Source organism: Homalodisca vitripennis, chromosome 4 (assembly GCF_021130785.1).
Source record: "Homalodisca vitripennis isolate AUS2020 chromosome 4, UT_GWSS_2.1, whole genome shotgun sequence".
NCBI classification, from domain to species: domain Eukaryota; kingdom Metazoa; phylum Arthropoda; class Insecta; order Hemiptera; family Cicadellidae; genus Homalodisca; species Homalodisca vitripennis.
Window position 1 is genome coordinate 43,357,281 of NC_060210.1, and position 20,752 is coordinate 43,378,032.

Consider the following 20,752-nt stretch of genomic DNA (forward strand, 5'->3'; position numbering starts at 1 on the left):
TATATATATATATATATATATAATTTCAATAAACATTGAATCACAAAAAGTAGTTGCTCCGCCGGGAGTCGAACCCGGATCTCTCACTTGCCGGGTGAATGTGCTACCATTACACCACAGAGCGCTTACTTTTTTCGATTCAATTATTTTGTATTTGGCCGTACCTGTCATATATATATATATATATATATATATATATATATATATATATATATATTATATACTGTAAATGGAACAAAAATGATAGTAATATTTTTTTAGGTTATAATAATTGTTCAGTATTTAAATAAAGAACCTTAAAAAGTTTATTCGTAAAAATCCACTACATTGTTGTATGTACTTGCAATGCATGGATTTAACCTGTTTTTACGTTTGGTGCTGTAACTCAGTTTTTTGTTATTTAATCTTTTTGAAACGAAAATTGTTGAATTGGTAATAAAATACGCTAAAAACAGTTATCCTGGTGAATTTGTTGTAAAAGTAGCCGTTTCAAAGCTAATACAATTTGAAAATTTTGAACGGCCGCCATTTTGAAACGCAATGAGATATTTGTTTTATTGAAGTGAAAACTTCTTTAGGCGCGTTGAGCGTTTTGGTAGAGGGTAAAATCCTCGGTTCGCGTCACCGACATGCTAATGATACTAACCTGCATGAAAAAGTCAGTCTCGCTGTGTTTTTTTAACCGTAGACTTGGCCGCGGACTACTAACCTGCATGAAAAAGTCAGTCTCGCTGTGTTAAAACTGTCCCGGCGGAGTATGAAAACAGACTGCGAAAATCAGTGACCTTTACGGCTTCCTCTCGCGATTTAAAAAGTGAAGCCAATGTCGTACAATTCTGTAAGATGCGTCAAATTAAAGCTCTTAATATTGGCAATCTATTGGTTACATTTTTTAAATATTAAAAAAATTTCGAAATAATTTTGATTATTGTTTACATTTTACATAGCGTTTACAATGACAAGAAAAAAGTAATAAGCGAGGATTTTTTTTATTTTTTGGTCAGACAAAATTTGTCAGCGAGAAAGTTGTGTGAAAATAGATGAATATTTTTTTTTGTAATTTATCATTTTTTTATTGGAAGTTTAGTTTAGCCTGTAGTAGCGTATGAAGTGACGAGTGAACGTTTCTGCCGGAACTGTAGTTGGCGCATTGGCTCACTGATACCGTATTAACTCAATAAATTAGTTTATTGTGCAATAAAAATACCTTTACGAAAGAACCAAGTTAATTTAACTAATTTATTAGTTTTAAAAATATTGTGGGTTTAATTGTTATTGCAATTATATACTTTATCCGTAGCAATAACTGTATTATTTACAACGGTGTTCAACTCACTGTTGTTCACTCGGTGTTTACTCACTTGTATTCTATGTTTAACTAACTATTAATATTGAGCAATTACAACATATTTTTATACAGATAAATGAATAATGAAAACAACGAATATATTTTTAAACATTTTTAATATTTGTACGAATACTTGTATTTAAAATTTAGCATTATTCATTTTAATTATGTTTTTAATATTTAACCTCTTCATCATGAAATGAGTATTATTACGGTATAAGATTTATCTTACTAGCGTGGTAAAATAGATTTCTAGTTATTTGATAATATTTTTTCGTGAATTTTAAAATTGGAAAATTAAAAACGCGTCACATTTACAATTACAGATGTACTGCTACTATAACGTATTGTTAATTACTCTCAACTTAATAGTTCCGTTTTCACTTCTATCGGCAGTCCCACGACTGCTACTGTTTTTTTTTTTTTTTCACTGAAAAGGACCAACACTAGGTTAACATAACTGTTAAGTTTTAATTCTGTATCTTAAGTGGTTTTTGAGTAGTAATTTTTTCCCAAAAAACACATACAGACAGACAGACGCTAAACGAAGTGAAATAGGGCACCTGTTATATTGCATTATTTGTTAGTTTTGGCCTGCTGAACAATGTGGCAAAGTTTGTTCGAATGGTTGCTGGACACCCTGTATATATATATATACCCAAAGATGTAGTATAAAATGATACACATAACCGGTCTCGACTATTAGGCGCTGGGGTAAGTACTCTTATACAGACACAATGCGACAGAATGTAACATTTGACCATTTGACCTCAAAATCAAGAGAGAACTTCCTTGAGGTATGTACCAAGTTTCAAACCTTGTAACCAAAAGCAATATAGGCAAATGCCTGACCTCAAAGTTAAGAGAGCTCTTCTATGGACCATGGGGTATGTACCAACTTTCTAGCCTCATAACCAAAAGCAATAAAAGCAAGTGTCTGACCTCAAAATCAAGAGAGCTCTTCTTTGAACCATGAGGTATGTACCAAGTTTCAAACCTTGTAACCAAAAGCAATATAGGAAAGTGCCTGACCTCAAAATCAAGAGCGCTCTTCTTTGGACCATGGGGTATGTACCAACTTTCTAGCCTCATAACCAAAAGCAATAAAAGCAAGTGTCTGACCTCAAAATCAAGAGAGCTATTTTTTGAACCATGTACCATGTTTCAAGCGTTATAACCATAGGCAATAATAAACAGGTGCCTGGCTTCAAAATCCACATCGTTCTTCCTTTGGTCAAGAGGTCAAGAGGACCTATGTAACAAGTAGTCTCTAGGATCTTTTTATCAAGAGTTATCGCATTTACAGACGGGCAAACGCACAGAAAGACGATGAACTGCCCTTTAAAAATTTGACCTCAAAGTCAATAAGAGTTTTTCCTTGGATTAAAAATAATGTATGTATTTACAAACAACCTTTTTATCGAGATTTATCTCGCAGACGGAAAGACAGCAACACGATTAAGGACGTGTCGAGCCCTTGATAATTGAAACTTTTTGATCCGTTAGGTTATTAATTTATTTGTTATAAATTAATTACTTTGATAACAGAAATATTTGCATGTAGGCATTTAATCATTTAATAACCTTTACAGTAGCTTAAGCAATACAATCAGACCAATGTTACTAATTCGCACGCATACAATGAGTGATAAAAACTATAAACATAACTTTCGTTGTAAACGAGGAAGACAGGTTGTAACAAAATATGTAATTTAAAAATTACTTTAGTTTACTGATACATCATGTTGCTAATTTTGAATCGAGCATTCTTCAAATAGGGAATTGTAGCATATTAATGAAATTTACATTTCATATTATCACTTTAAAAACTATTTTAAGTATTCTTGAATCCTATAAAAGTGTGCCTTGATAGCTTAAAAAACTGTTTTAAAGCATACATAAAATATGATATACACAAACTTTTCACTAATCTACATCGCAGACGCTGTTGTGCAAAAGATTTCAGAATAATCTAGATCATTTATTATATTCAAAGATTATAATAACTTTCATTATCTTCTAGCTTCTTGAAAATAAAGAGGTACTTTCGCGTTAGACTACTCAGCGATCTGCGTTAACAATGAAGTGTCAAAATAGTTATATGATTAGTACAGCTGGCTGTGTAATGTGCTGTTGTCTACACTCAACTATAATACATTTTAATCAAGAAACAAGTTTTTCTAAGCAATAATAAATAACGCTATTGTTATTAAAACCCAGAAAGTATAAATTATTGTTTTGATTGACTGTGTTCAAGAATATACCTTTTTATTACTCGACATTTTAAGTATTTCCTTTACCTTGCCACAATACAGACTTGTACTAACTGTTCTGTCTTGTTAGATTGTGAATAGCGTGACACTCTTACAAAGTTTCAAGGTCGCTCGACGCATCGGGCGATAATTGAAGGGAGACGGGTACAAACAGGAATCGACTTTTTTGAGGTTTCGCAGACTGGCTTCTGGACTCCTTACCTTCCACATGTGGTCCTTTATTTCCTGCTTCCTAAGGGTCGGAGAGCTGATCGTCCTTGTTGATAGCCCTAATACCATAAATCAGAGGGCGATTTCTTTACCCACAATAAATTTGTCACAATGGCACACGTTTAGTCATCAACACGGAAGTGGTTCGCAAACTCAGCGGAGGATTTCTTATTTGTTTCTGGTCAATTCCACTGAATAATTTATTTCATTCAGTTTGATAGGAAAACCTCTTTTCTTCGACATCTTTGAGATGGATAGGATGAGGTGGTGGTAATTTTAAAATTGTCAACATCTAGTGTTCACAAACGTTTTAAAATAAACTGTACTTTTCTGTTCAAAAACTAAAATGTTTAGGAGAATTTAAAACAACTATTTTAATAACCAAAAATATTTCAAAAACACAATATAGAATGTATAAACATTTTAAACAGATAATCTATGACAGCTAATTGTAAAGATTGCATAAAATGATTAATTTGGTAAAAACAAAACCAAATGATCACCATTTTTTATCTGTTACGCTCAAAATTGTAGTGTTTTGGTCTTACTTATTTTATGTATGTTGACAATTTTTTTACATTAAAGTAAACTGTAAAAGAATTCAGTTTGTTCTGTTTTGGGTTTACTTTAACAGAAATTAGGATAAGAAGCTGAGAAGATCTCTCAATATACCTAGTCTTAGAAAGCATTTGATATAAAAGGTCCGGTTTTTTGTATAGGGTCTGGGTACAACTTGTAGATATTAACCAGCTTGTCTAAGGCTTATACAAACTTACTAAAACTTTAATTTTTCAAAACCACATAGTGTTCTTAGTCACTGTTTCAAATGGTATATGTTATGGGATGTGAATACTCATTTTAAAGTCCGTAAAAAGGCAAGGAGTTTGACGCATATAAAATAAAAGTCAACATATAATACAAAAGTTAGGAGAAAACAGTTATTTTATTCTGCTAAAGAAGTGTAAGGCAACAAAAACATACATCAAATTACGACAACAAATTACAGGTGTCTTCTGGAAATAAAACTTTAATATATAATAATATAAAATAATATTTTGAAGACTACAAAAATTTAATTTTTACAAATTACGTATATAGCCTATAAAATAAACCGATTCAAGGGAGTATCGGAGGACAGAACGTAACGTTAAAGCCGTCGTATAAATAGACGGACTGTCCTTTTCTTTTCGATCCCAGGATTACCAAAGATTTCCCTTGGACCATAGAGAACTATATATGAAGTGCCAATTGTCTCTAGGATCTTTATATCTAGATGGATGTAAGATGGACGTACAGTACATACTAACTGGCAGTCGCACATACAATAAGACGATTTTAAGAAGGACATGTCAAGTCCTTAATAACGTGGATAATTTTATAAAATAGCTCTGTTTATTATAATTTATACTCCTTTATTGTTATACCAATTTAATATGCAAAAATGTCTTGCCTCCTTAAGTGAGGGATAAGTAAGGATAACAGTGTACAGCGTATCGTTACGCAACATTATCAGAAACCAAAAACATTTTTAAGAAGTTATATTTCCTGGTAAGGAATGTGAATAAAGATAGCAAAGTTCCATCATGACACATAAATGTAAACAAGGGGGTTTTCTCAAATAATTAAATTAAAACAATAGTTATTACTTAGCTGTAGCAATTTCAGCCCCAGGCGTCTATGTTACTCTATAGAAGAGGTCACCAAATGGCGGACCGCCAAACTAGTTTGTACGGACCTTTGTATTTCCAATTCAAAACATATTTTACATATGTAGCTTAAGTACGTTATTCGATTTTTTCCTGCACTTTGTCTTTCTTACCGTCGTTGATTCGTCAACGGATCGGTGCGGGGGGCAAGATCGTAAGTCGTCGTGGTGAGTAGACGTAAACTTCAAATGGGATGGCACAAAGCACATGCAATTATAAATCTTTATAATGTGAAGGGATTAATTAAAAAAAAAACTTTGGGATACCCACGTATTTTATGTTTATTTTTAAAGATAATTTACATCTATTATTAAATCATTTACTTTGGCTTCAACACAAAATCATCTCTTCTAATTTTTGTAGTGCTTTCTCTGTTGCTGTATTGGTGTATTGGATAGGGTAGGGAACGCCAATCTCCCTGCCTGACTGCTGAATTTATTTCAAGGTTTAACGGTCACGTTAATTTATCCGTACTGAGCACGTTATTAAGTTATTATTAGGATAATATACCAAACTTAGTGTTTTAATGTGTAATAGAAACAGCTGAGCATTGTTGGACAGGTGAGCATATGTTGGCAGAATCGAGCTAGCTCGTACAAACAGCTGAGCATTGTTGGACAGGTGAGCATATGTTGGCAGAATCGAGCTAGCTCGTACAAACAGCTGAGCATTGTTGGACAGGTGAGCATATGTTGGCAGAATCGAGCTAGCTCGTACAAACAGCTGAGCATTGTTGGACAGGTGAGCATATGTTGGCAGAATCGGGCTAGCTCGTACAAACAGCTGAGCATTGTTGGACAGGTGAGCATATGTTGGCAGAATCGAGCTAGCTCGTACAAACAGCTGAGCATTGTTGGACAGGTGAGCATATGTTGGCAGAATCGGGCTAGCTCGTACAAACAGCTGAGCATTGTTGGACAGGTGAGCATATGTTGGCAGAATCGAGCTAGCTCGTACAGACAGCTGAACATTGTTGGACAGGTGAGCATATGTTGGCAGAAACGAGCTAGCTCGTACAGACAGCTGATCATTGTTGGACAGGTGAGCATATGTTGGCAGAATCGAGCTAGCTCGTACAGACAGCTAGCTGAACATTGTTAGCAGATTGCGATTGCAATCTTTGGGAATGTTGTGTTGTGTTTAGAAGTGGTATCGAATAAATGTCATTACTATTTAAATGGAGTCTTTGTTTTTTAAATTAACAAGATAACTGTTCAATATTTATTTATTGCAGTATTTTGTTATATATGTGCAGTAGTAGTACTGCATATATACCAGTGTTAAAAAAGGCGCTAAATTCATCCAACGAGTCATTCAATATCAGTCATAATAACACCTTCTTCCCCCACTATTGTGAAAAGCCCATTTCCGGTTTGTCGATAATCCTTCCCAGGGTAACGGCGACCAAACTCTCAGTCATGCTCCTATCAGAGTTGGATAAAAATAGAGAGGTTCTGGTTGAAAGCCTGGAGTAGAGAATAGTTAATTTATTCCATACAATACAAAATATGTTTTTTCCCCATTATCAGAGTAAACTTTATGTACATATGAATGTCTGATCTGTTGTAGATATATCCTCGCCACTGATACCTGTCGTTGCCGAACTGTTTAATAAGCTTATTATTATGCGAGCGGTTCCGAATATTTGGCTTAAAAATAACTGCAGGTATTAGGTGTACCTGATTTGAAAGAAAACGATTATAGAACTACCTCAGTCCATCGTAGCTACCGATGGACACTGGAAGGAACAAGAGTCAGGTTCTCACTAAACAAACGCGAGATGATTCCATATACGATAAGAAGATAGACACATGCAGTATCAGACTCTGCGTTAACGCAGGTATTTATATTAAACAATAATAGTTAAAAATCATCATTTTTAGAATAACTGTTGCAATAATTGTTTTTATCCTAAACAACTCGGGTCTACGCCTTGGTAGACCCATTTCCTTAGAGCAACTTTTCCTCAGGCAGATAAGATAATAATTTACTATAATAAACGTGTTTAGTTACTTTTATTTGTTCCTTTAGTATAGCGATAATAATTATAAAGTGTATTTTTTCTGTTCCTGTGAATATTGTAAAATAAACTAATTCATTCATTCATTTCGCACTTATAATGGCCTCCATTTGATACACACTGGACAATAATCTAGATGCTATTAAAATAGTTTCTTGATTTTGTATGTTATTTTACTTATGTAAAATTGTTTTATAACTAAAATGATGTTTTTATATAGGCCCAGTAGTTTGCACTAAAGAAAACCCTACAATTTTGACTCACTTCTTGGTGTCAAATGTGTTTTACATTGTTAAAGAGTTTATTAGGCATAGCTGTTGAGGATCATCATTGACCAAACATTAATACTCTAATTCTCTTTTCAAATCCTCAGTTCTAGTAAGTGATTGAAGTATATATATATATATATATATATATATATATATATATATCAATCACTTACTAGAACTGAGGATATGAAAAAGAGAATTATATATATATATATATATATATTCAATCACTTACTAGAACTGAGGATATGAAAAAGAGAATTATATATATATATAAAATTGTTATATGGCCTATTATTTAAAATAATGACAAATAGAGAACAAATTCAATTGTTGTATAAAACATTAGACGGAAGTTTTAGACTTGCAATTTAATTATTGTTGAATGCAATAAATATATGTATTATTATTGTTTTATGATATCGATCGGTAACTCTTACACTCTAGATGTCCTTTTGTTGATTTTTAATTCATCCAGCTAAGCCCCTCGGGCTTCTAACGATAATATTTTGATAGCATTTTCGTTCAATTTGAAAACATTATTACAAAGCAAATTTGCACCTCAAGCCAAGTAGGTTATTCTAAATTCACTTAATATCAGATAATCGGTTAGAACCTCCAATAACCAACTTAATGTCTGATTTTTCTTTGCGATGGTTTACAATAAATAATAATATGAAAACTATTTTATTGAGCTCGACATAACCGTGTTCACAGCGGTAATGTCCTCGGGAAGGACCGTCTTGCCACTGTTGGGTGAATCTGCTCCTGCGCAATCTGTTACTGACCTTAATTCGCTCAATAGACTCCTGTGGCGCGTGACCGCTACAAGTTGCTTGCATTACTCATTAAGTAATGACCTTGAATCTTACTCAGTGACAAATCTAGTAATTTACTGTTCATAATACAAAAATGTGGAGATGGCGAAATTACAGTTGAGTTTAGTTAGCACTTGAAAATTATAAGTACATACAATAAATATGTTAACATACTTTATTCAGTAACTTTAATCTGGTAAAATATTTATTTTAGAAGGATTTTGTATAAATGTAATTCATGTTTTCTGTATGCTAGAACAAATACAATTTGCAAATGCGTACTACAATTTATAGCTTTAAATATTAAGAACTATTTTATTTATTCCATGATAAAAATTTAACTTTCATAAATAAAATTTGATGTTCTTAATTTTCAATATATTCTTTTACCGAATAAACATGTTTTATCAAATAGCTTTAATTTTGATTTAAAAGCATTTATACTTCTTTATATAATTTTTTAATTTATAATATAACGTAGTTTCTGTATATAAAATTTTATTTTTGTACATATTTTGCTATTTGGATTTTAATATTATTTTATTCAAATATTTGAATTATTTGTATGTGATAATTCATGAAGGAGAAATACATTTTCCCACAATTTTAAATCATTTTAATATACAAAGAGCGGAAAATTTCAGAATGTTATTACTTTTGAAAATATTTCTGCATGAATTTCTGTTTGGTAATTTAAATATAGTTCTTATTTACTCTTTCTGTAATAAAAACAATGTTTTTGACTTAACATTTGCCATACCCTAAATTGTATATGTCATAATGTGGTAATGACGCATAATATACGAATATTAAAACATTAGTATAGTAAAAGAAAAATATTTGTTCTGTAAATAAATAGCTGAATGATTACTACATTTTAGGGTCAAGCTATCTCTTTAACGTCTAAGCCTAATATTTATTTGTAATGTCTATTCCGGCCTGGATATACTTTTTTTTCAGGAGTATGTTTCCAATTACTTACTGTATAATTCAGTAATACCCAGTTGAATAATAGACGTTGTAACAGTATAATTTATTACTACTAATACTACTTCATATTCTATTATTTTAAACCCTAATGTTGGTAAAGTTTTCTGTACGGGGCCAAACCAGCACTCCTCGAAATACATGATCCTGGGCGGGACTATTGGTCTATTGGACTCTACTATCCCGCTCGCAACTGGCCAGACCTCTCTATAACATGCTTATGTTGAGCTCAAAAAAACGACATTCGCATTAATAATTAATTGTTACTATCTTTTATTCAATAACTTTAGGCTGAGGATATCTTTGCAACTGTAACTCAATTTTTCTAAAATCTATTTAAAACGACATACTTAATATTAATGTCTATTCCCGCCAGGAAATCATTTTCTGACGTTATAAATGATCTCTTTGTACAGAACTGTATGTCTTACCTGTTTCCACTCTTATTAAAGTATTTAAAAATCCAGAGGGATTTCGATTTACGTAGCTTCTACTACGATAAGAGACAACTTTTCTTATTAAATTTAGGTCAATTAAAGCTTATAACAACAATAATATGAGACTTTGTTAATACATTCATTCAACCGGCCTTAGGCCTATGCTTCAAGTATCAGGGTCTGTTTTGTGGCATCGTTTAGTTGTTTGCTCTCAAATTTATACATAAAATATATTGCCTACATATAAATAGGGTTTAGGAGAATTTTAATGATATATTTATACAGCAGTTTAAAATGTTTAAGTCTAAAGCTCTTAAATAAAAAATATTATAGCGCTGTAAGTGGAAAAGAAAATACCTAAGTAATCCAATTAGTTATAATAATTTGCCATTGATCCTAATTGTCTGTTTGATGTGTCAAATAATTTAGGCGTAAATTTATTAAAGTAGATCTAGCATTATAAAGGGAATATAATCTCTTTTAGAAGCTGTTACAAAACTACTCATACTTTTTACATTTTTATTCAAATACTTCATTAGATTTGTTTGCCTATTCAATAATTTGATGGCAGAAACAAAAATTCCTTTAAGTAAAAGGACTAACACCAACATTTTTTTTTTAGGTAATGAAACAACCTATATATATTATTTTACTTTTATTTTATACAAGCATTGTTTTGTAAATTATGTGTTTTTAATACAATAAAATCCTGATTGGTTCAGTAATATTTTAACATATAATATGGAAAAATGTCCTCTTATAATTAGGACTTAAAAAGATACTTACTTTTATTTCTTCGGAAATGTTTTACACCCTCAATTAGGTGTGATAATAAGCACACGTAAACTGCATAACTTATGTAAGTACGTTGTATTTTCTATCAGTCTCGTCGGCTGTGTACTTTACCGAATCACCTCCTTATTCTGTTTGATAAGATCCCTGCACGGGAAATAAGGGCAGACAAAATAAGGCTAAAAAGAGGATTGGCCTCTCTTTTGTTTAAGAAAAGAAGTCTATCGGAGCTCCAAAGAAAAATAAACTAACATTTTTCTTGTATTTATGTTTGTCTATTTATATTTTCGTATACAGGTGAAATTGAGCAAGAATATATTAAAGTACATTCTTGAAGCTCTTGTCTTATTGGAAATGATATATTAATTTAAACAAACTCTCCAATAATATAGTTTTTTATTTTTGTGAGGCCTTTCGTAGTCAATGAGTACATCTTCGGACTCACACAACTGAATGAAAGTAATATTAACAATAGTAACATAATCAATTTTGTACTAAATAAAAACATATGGCATTAAAAATACAAAGAGGTAATATTCTGTGACAGCACAGTATGTTATATGTATATATAAAAATAAGGTTTATATTTAGTTAAATCAAATAAAGTAACGGTGAATTTTGAAAAGGCCCAGGTTCGTTGTTTACCAGATTATTTTGGTTCTTTTTTATAAAAATTGTCTCATATGCATCAAGGAACTTTTTATTTTGTACTTCATTTAATAATTTTGCATTTGAAAAAGAGTGTCCAGTTTGTAGTGCATGTTTTGCCATGGCTGATCTTTCTTCCTGTTGGTATTTTAAACATGCCCTATGTTTAATACCATATAAAAAATACAAAAAAAAAGTTTTCTGTAACATTGATTATGTTACTATTGTTAATATTATTTTCATTCAGTTGTGTGAGTCCGAAGATGTACTCATTGAGTACGAAAGGCCTCACAAAAATAAAAATCTATATTATTGGAGAGTTTGTTTAAATTAATATATATTAAAGTAACCTAACTTAATGTCTAAACTAAAAAAAACTATACTTCTGACTAGTATATAAATTATTGAAACAATGGCATGTAGCGAATCTGTGTAAACGTAGGATAAATTATTTAGTCTTTTAAGTCTGTTTTAAAAATTAGTTTAATTTACCTTAATGATTACTAACAGCGTCCCTCTATATAAAATCACTCTTTACCAATGAATATTTTAATTGGAAAAGAAACACACGTATACTTCGATGAGTTCTTTGTTTTTCCTGTGAACCGTCAACTATGTACTAAAACTAAGAACATATATAGTATAATAAATTCATGACATGGTTTAGCTTTTCCCAACCACTGAGAGAGATTTAAATGATCAATTTATGTAATTGAACGTTGGTCAAGGGTATATTAACTGTTTTGTTGCTGTTGTTCTTGGGTACGGAAATCCAATATACGTGATTCATGTATCCATGATTGTGATTGCCTTGAGTTTTACTTGTAACCACGCACAATATATTGATCCACTGACTATTGGTCTTCCTGTCTGTGGAAGCTCAGTAACGTGTACCGGAAATGGGACAATCGACAGGGCAAGATCAAGCGTAGGAAACATTTGCACCAGGATAGTCCATTTACATAGATAAGACAGCAGGTCTACCTTGAGAGCTTACCGCAACGTTCTGGTCTGGAGTGGAAAGTAAAGGTCGGCACTAAGCTTAGGAACCAGTGCTGCCAACAGGTGCCTCGAGGAAGTGCCTAACTGATATTTTAGAAGCCATAACGTAACACTAATAAATTAACGCTAGCACCTATTGAGGGATAGATGGATAGAAAAAACTGGAACTAAAACTGAAAATAATACACTATAATGTTGCTTATTAAAAATCCAAATAATTCAATCTGCAAATAAAATTTCGAAAATCGAAATACTTTATAATGGAAGCTGCTAATAAAACGGTTAAGAAGTGACAGTTTATAATGAGATTTTTCTGGATGCTGTAAGAGCTGTAAAAGTAGACTAACCGAGGCAGTTTCACCACAACCATGCTATTGAGTTGACGCCACATATATATACACACAATCGGAATGTATTCTTGTCCACACCACTTTAATGATTTCCTCCCTAGTTTAAATAAAAATCATTTTGGAAAATGATGTTAGAACGATCACAGGAAAATAATGGACGATGGCCACCAAACCGATCTTTGCTTGAAGGTGAACTGCAGGAACAGGATAGGGTGAATGGAGGAGAAACATGCAGAGTCTAGATCCGTTGTCGACTTGAGAAGTATCTGCACACCATTCCGTCTTGATTCGACAAAACAAAATACTTGCCATTGCGTTTTACATTTTACTAACGTTTCCTATTTTCCCAGAGGTCCTTACTGTAAGTTAAGTTTAAATAATAAAATAATAATATTAACATTTGGTTTTTAAGATGTTTCATGCAAATTATTGGGGTAATGGCTGAAAATTCATCCAGTGCCAAAAGAATCTGCTTATCTATTAAAAATAATTTTTTTCCGTACTGGAAATATTTTTTAATGGTTTTCGTTATAGCAGACATATAACTTACATAATTTTTATTTTGATTACGTATTTCTACATATAAATTTCAATAATAATATTCATCGCAATTTTAAGCATGATATTTCATAATTTATTGTGTACAAGTGCGGTGCCACCTGATGGATAATAAACTCACTCTTCTGTTATAATAAAAATGATAGAAACTTTATTACTTTTGTATCGAACGATTGCGAGCGTGTAGTTTATTCAGGCGTGAATAACACTGGTATCATTTTATTATATCCTAACGTATCAGGAGCAACAAACATAAATGGAACAAGTAATTCAGGTTCCACGTGAGAAAATACTGTCAAAGTATATACCATTTTTGTATTGTGAGAGGTCGCTGCAATAGTGAGTGGCTGTCACAGTTGATAAACATGGCAGGCTAAACGATGATCAGGACTTGATAGCATATCTGCAACGATCAAGGTTGCCGCTGTTATTGCCTCGCAGACCTAGACCACTAGTAGGTTGCCTCACATTCATAACCTGCTTTTACCGGTCGCTGTCCTGCGTATTCACTGCCAAGGTCGTCTGAATGTCGTTCTATATCATTCAACTGTATAGTACCTCTTCATATTGTAATAACACTTTCCAGGTTGGCATGGAAGGGTTGTGCCACTAAACTAAAAATTAGAGGCATCTAAAAATTCGAATGGATGATTCGAAACTTTTAATTTATTAACATAATATTTTGTTTTTGTTTTTACTAGTAATAAAAAGGGGCTGTCTATTTTTTAATTTATTCTGCTTGTCTCCAAATGTTACAGCCCCGGGCATCCCCTGTTACATAAGAGCCGAATGGACTCGCGGTCACCTTGTCTTTAGGCCCGTAAGAATAATGTTAAACCTATATTATTTTACACTCCTATTCTGGAACGTAGAATCACTTGAGGTGTTCCGTTTTTGAATTAAGATAATCCGTTTCCAAATGATCATTTATATTTTTAAAGATTTTTATTTAGAAGAAATATTAACATTTTATATAGTAGGCCTAATTTATATTTTTAAAAGCATACTTTTTTGAACAAAAATGTTGGTGCGTATTAATTTTATCTTGAGAAAGGAGACACTACCGTACCATAATTGTATGACGTAAATGGAGGAGTCAGTTTGTGTTTGAGGTATAGCATTATTCTTATGGATTATTTCCTTGCATCCACTTCTTAACAGTATAAGGGGGGAATTACAAGGAAGGTTACTAACAGGAATGATGGCCTAATGAGTAGTAGGCTTCAATAACGCTCAGCCAAATTCCGTAGATAATCATATAATTCATTTATATTTATGTAGAAACGAAGTTTCATCCAAAATGTAGAGACTAGATATGAATTTTCATCGAGATGTCTCACGGGTGGTTATATTACACGTTAAAATTTAACATTTTTGTACTTAAGTTGGTGTACAAGTTTATTTACTTTCCAATTTTCTCGTTCACCAACAATGGCACTCATAATAGCAATGTACAAATGTTCGCTAAGGCATAGCCAAATTCCATGAAGTGACATGCACCATCATCAAACTCGGCGTTGCCTATATAGAAATGAAGCACCATGTAAATATTTAAATGAATAAGTTTATTTGTTCTCGAGATATTGTGTCACAAATAGACAGACAGAAATTACATCGTCCAGAGCCACTAGTGATAAGCTTCGCTGACGCTCAGCAACTTATGTGCCATAGAACTTAAATATTAATTAACCTTTAAAAAATAACGTAGAGTGGCTTTTATCAACCTTTTGATTATATATCGTTTTCATCCACTTAATATAAAAATATAATTTTAATTTTAAATTATGTAAATTCTAATTAAATGTGTATGTGTGTGTAAACTGAATTGTCAGAACGGTTCATAAAAACAAAGCAGTTGAAATTAATATTTTATTAATATTAATTTTATTATTCAAATTAATATTAATCATAATTAATAATAATAATTAATTAATAATAATTTTTGTAACGAACATATGGTGTACACATGAGATGTCAACAACAGTCTGGTAGTATTTTAAATCGAGTTTTAATTGGCTCTATTCACAGCAACACATTGGTCGCAAATCACAGTTTGGTCCCATTGATTTGAATGAGAGTGGTTGTTTCCTGGTACAAGACCACGTGTTCGTTTTGCCCAGGGCAAACCGTAGGCGTGGAGTCGAGCTGGTTAGCCTTCGCCACTCTTGGAAATTAAAACACCTTGGAATAAATATAATGTGAATCAAGAAATGCCGCCAACTATCACTTATAAATATATTGACTAGTAGGTCTGCTAATGTTGATACGGCCCTGTCCATTCGCCACGTGGACCCACAGGATTTTATGGACTCTAAGGATCCAGGACGTGTTAGATACAGCCTTCCTTGTCTTCCTCACTCACCCTTTCCGACATAAAAGAATCTCATACATGGTTCCGGGTTACTCTTGGTGGTGAATTTAGCTTTTAAAATGAATCATATTAACCTCCCCTTGTAGCCAAGGCATATGTCAATGACGAATTAATCTCATTCGTCCTTAATATATATGCTCCTTAAACTACGCACTTTGGAGAATTTTATAATTTACAATTGGTGATATGTATAACTTGAAGTTAAATATATTTCGATGTCTCAGACTAGCATTAGAAAGTACAAAATACACATCGCAAAACAAGCACTGGTAAATAAATACAAAATTTTCAATATTGTGTCTTTGTGAAGTTGCCTGATGATGGAATCACTGATTCCGAAAGGCCTTCCAATAATAAAATTAATATTTGAACATGTTTATTGATTTACCGGTGCTTCATTTAAACGTTTTCCAATGCTCCGAGATTCTTCATCGTAACACAAGTTTAGCTTCCAAAATGTAGCAGAATATTAAGAATCCTTTAATCAGTGCCCAATATGGCGTTGAGGTAGTGCAATATATTTTCGGTCAGGTTAATTTAAGAAGTTATAAAAGTTAGTTTAAGGTACCAATCTGTTAAAGTCTAGTGTGCCGTATGGTCCAGTAGTCGAAGGCCAATTTGGATCGTATCAGTGTGCACTCGTGCAGCTTGAACTGTTAAGAAGTCGATAGAGAATGTTTTCCCACGAAAGAAATCGATCGTCAGCCGCAGTAGTTTCTGTTGAAATCATAATTAAAAGGTATCAAAAGGGTTAAAAATACGGTATAATACTTTTTTTGTTAATATTTTTTTAGCTTTGCACACCTAAAATCAACTACCAGACAGGTAAATAAATACTAAATCTGTGTCAGCTTATCATTTACAGACGCTTCTAGTGGAGACTTTCATTCTCTTTATCTAGTTATATGACGGAAATATAACTATCATTTATGTGCTTGAAGATCGCTATTAAGTGTCAAGTTAAGAAATGTAATCTGAGAATAAAATTAACCTTTCAAACTTGTATCCCATTCGGTACCATTTCTATTCAGTCTCCGCCAAAACTAGCTCGATCAATTTCTTTCTTTTTTAGAGGAAATCCCTCTCTCTATTTCAAAAAAAGCCAGGTTGTGTGGGTATAAAGTGCAAATTGAATCTCGGCTCCTACACAGAGAAGGTAACAGTAGTAGAGAAATATAGTATGATGAGATGCCCGGTTGATACAGAGGAGTAGAAGAAACAGTCCCTTCATTTTGAAGCAATACCAACAAGGTGATCCCAGAGTGAAGCGGAAAAAGGGGTTTTTTTAGTGAGTAAGAATCTCACACTACCACCTACTACGGGCTAGGTGGTACCTATGTAAGGTTTTTCCCCCATCTCGAAAGAAAAAAAAGAAAAGAAATAGTATGTACGCTACATTGATCACACACTCTTCCTTTCTCACGTTATCATCTTGGTTGATACTGGATAAATGCAAGGAAGAAATTTAACTTTATTAGTCTAAATTTAAAAAGAAAACCCTCAGTAAAACTTTCAAGGTAGGCTATTTATGTTTGAATGGTGTGATATGTTTTTTTCATCAGTAATAATTTCTCACTCCATAAAAATCAGTAAAAATTCACTCCATTAATAATTCAAATAGATATTGTAAAAATATATGCCCTTATTATCAGCTATTTGAACTTGTAACGAAACTGCCAAATGTGACCACAACTAAATGCCTATGATGTTCCTTGTGGGTCGGTCAATAAACTATTTGATCTATTAGTTTTGCCTCCAGAAATGATATTTTAAAGAGCTGTGTGTGTATATATATATATATATATATATATATATATATATATATATATATATATATGAAATTAAATAGGCTACGATTTACCCAAACAAACTCATCTCCTTATAAAAAACAAACAAACAAATCTTCCTCAACAAGTAAATGCTGGATGGCTTACTATAAGAATGAGAGTCTTTTTATAGCCAGTTCTAAATTTAAAATATGTAGGCGGGGAGCTGAGGAATCGTCTGATGATTTATACCATCAGTGTATTTGAATGGGTATGTTAATAAACGTAAATATATGTTTGAAAACTTAAGTAAAGAACATTTTGAAACCCCTTACTAAGCCTTCTTCAAACGGATTATTATACTCTCTGGAAACACATATTGAAATTTCAATTTCATATATTTTAGACAATATTTCAGTATATACCAAGGGAGCGAGAATTGCCTTGGATTACATTAGCCATACTTCTATGACTTAAAGCACAGGCCAAATACTAAGGAAAGGAAATCTTGCTATTTAACCTACACACAGAAATATGTTGCGTCACATTTAATCTATTATGAGAAAACTAAAAGGGTATTCAAAAGCATTTTGGTTATTTCTTAGATTATCAAATAATGTTATCTCTTTCTTTAGAGTTAAATATGCGCTAGGTACCCCATTAAGGGATTGAAAATGCATTTGTAAAATTAAAACATTTGCTCAATTTAGACTATTAACAACGGATTAATAATGATTATTTAAAATGTATAAAATGAATCTATGCTTACGTTATTCCCACATAAGTTTCTCATTGCTATTGATGAACCGTTATAGATTTATATTTCAAATATCTTTAATAAATGTCCCTGTTTAGTTCATACAGCATTTAATTTCTGCCATCTAAAGTGCTACTATAGTTACAGCTATATGGGCGCCCTCAACTTTTCCGGTTTGGCAGATTGTGATAACTTCTGTATCCATTTCCGGTAAACTACATTCTCTGGCCGACCTCATTTGCTGCTGCAGATCGACCACTAATGAGACTGGTCTATCTCCTTGGATAGAGAGGCCTTCCTTTCTACCGGCAGCCAGCCCCGGGCATCCCCTGTCCCTGCGGACGTTCCAAGGTCCTGCATTAGTGCAAATACTTCTAACGATATTGCTAGTAAAAAAGAAACCATAGGGCCCCATAGTAACCAATGTATTTTTAACTATTTATAATATAGCTAAGTCAGGTTGTTTATTCAAATATATGCACAGCACAACTGGAAGTTCCATTCCGTAACTGGCTTTGTGAAGTTTAGCAATCTTTGGTTGGCAGCAGCTTCTACAAACTATTTCTGAGTTTGCTTCTTTATCAGCAATTCTGATTGGTATAAATTTTATTCCCGGTGACATATATTTTCTGCATCATTGTCACAATATGTATATATATATATATATATATATATATATATATTTGTGTGTGTGTGTGTGTGTGTGTGTGTGTGTGTGTGTGTGTGTGTGTGTCGTATGTATGTATAATACACACATACATAGGTCTAAGAAGCCTACTTAGGTCAAAACGTCTACTTCCGACCCTTGTAATCTACTCCCGACCTTACATGGTGCATTGTTAAATTCTAAATTTGGCCATTATCTTAGTATTGAAGAGATCAACTTTGATATTAAATCCTTTCATTCTGCTATCAATTACTTGAATACATTTTGAAACGGAAGTTTTTGTTATAAGTCACTGTAAATACAAAAGAATAAATGTATTTATTAGAAATTTACTTCTTGAAAATTACTACAAAAGATATTATTATAACAAGCAAATAAGCTGCTGTTGACGAAGAAAATAAGAAAAGCAATTCAATACTAGTTTCACATAAAAGGTTAATAATGCTTTTCAGCAGTAAATAAAAAGTAAAACAAAACTCGAATACAACTTAATTTATGAGTAGTATGGTTTGGTCTAGTTACGTTCAATTGTGTTCATAGGATATGTCTCGTTATCTCGTATATTTACATTAGTGTCAGCTGCAGTGAAATTCTGATATTGTTGACAAAAACTTTAACAATAACAAAAACGTAATGTGTTGATGGGACATTTGTAGATAGTAAGAATGGAGGTGTTACTGTAAAGGTAAGTAAATTACTAAATTATTTCAGACTCAGCGAGAATTGTGATTCGTACAATACAGTAGCTTAGAAATATGAAACAGTCAAGAGAGTGGAGAATCAAAATGAGAAGAATTCATTGTCTTACGATATTGACTTCACCTGCTCATGGCACAGCACAGCTCTGGTTTGACCCACAGCACTGTCTCGAGTTTGTCTTTAACAACAGTCTTAACATAAAAAAGAAGGGGTTGAAACGAAGATGCCGCCCTGTCACAACACATATAAACAGGTCTAATACCAAACGAGTAAATGCAATAACTATCGCTGTTAACAGCACAACCTGGGGGAGGAAATAACAATAACAATAATAATAATAATAGTTCTCTATTGCAGTAATGACAATTGACAAAATTGTATTGCAAAAGTCATTTCATAATTTTGATTAAAAATCTATAAACTAAACCTGTCTTAAGTTATCATAGATACAATGCCACATATTAATGTGTGAACCAATATATTCATGTTTCGCATGTTTTGGATATGTGAAAAGGAAAAATAAAATAAAGATAATAAAATGTAAATTTTCATCCCAGCGGCCCATCGTAAAATCATCAACAGAGTAAAATGCCTTTGACACAAAAAGTGTCTTAATCGTGATTTGAAACGTGTAGGTTCATTGATCCGTTTGAGATCTCCAGAGAGCTTATTGATTATCTTGACACCGACTTGAGGCGGCAAGTGTTCGATCATAGTCGTTTCTGAAGTTGATCCTGCCTCTGGTCTCGTACTGATGGACGTCCCTGCTCTGGACCAGTTCATATTTGAATCGGCAATACAGGGTGACATCGAGAATATAGAGGCTGGGTAAGGTCAATAATTCAAGCTCCCCGAAGGCAATTTTACATTACTTTACATTTGTTATGTTGGCAATCAACAGAAGTTAACGTAAATCTCACTGACACTTGACGTTGGTAAACACTCACTAGCAACAGAGTCGGGCCTGGGTACTGTAAATGGTCATTCTAAGGCTGGTCGCGCAGTGATGGCAACGGTTGATTCAATGAAACTTCTATGTTTGATTTTTTCTGTGCAATGAAATAATGAAAATGT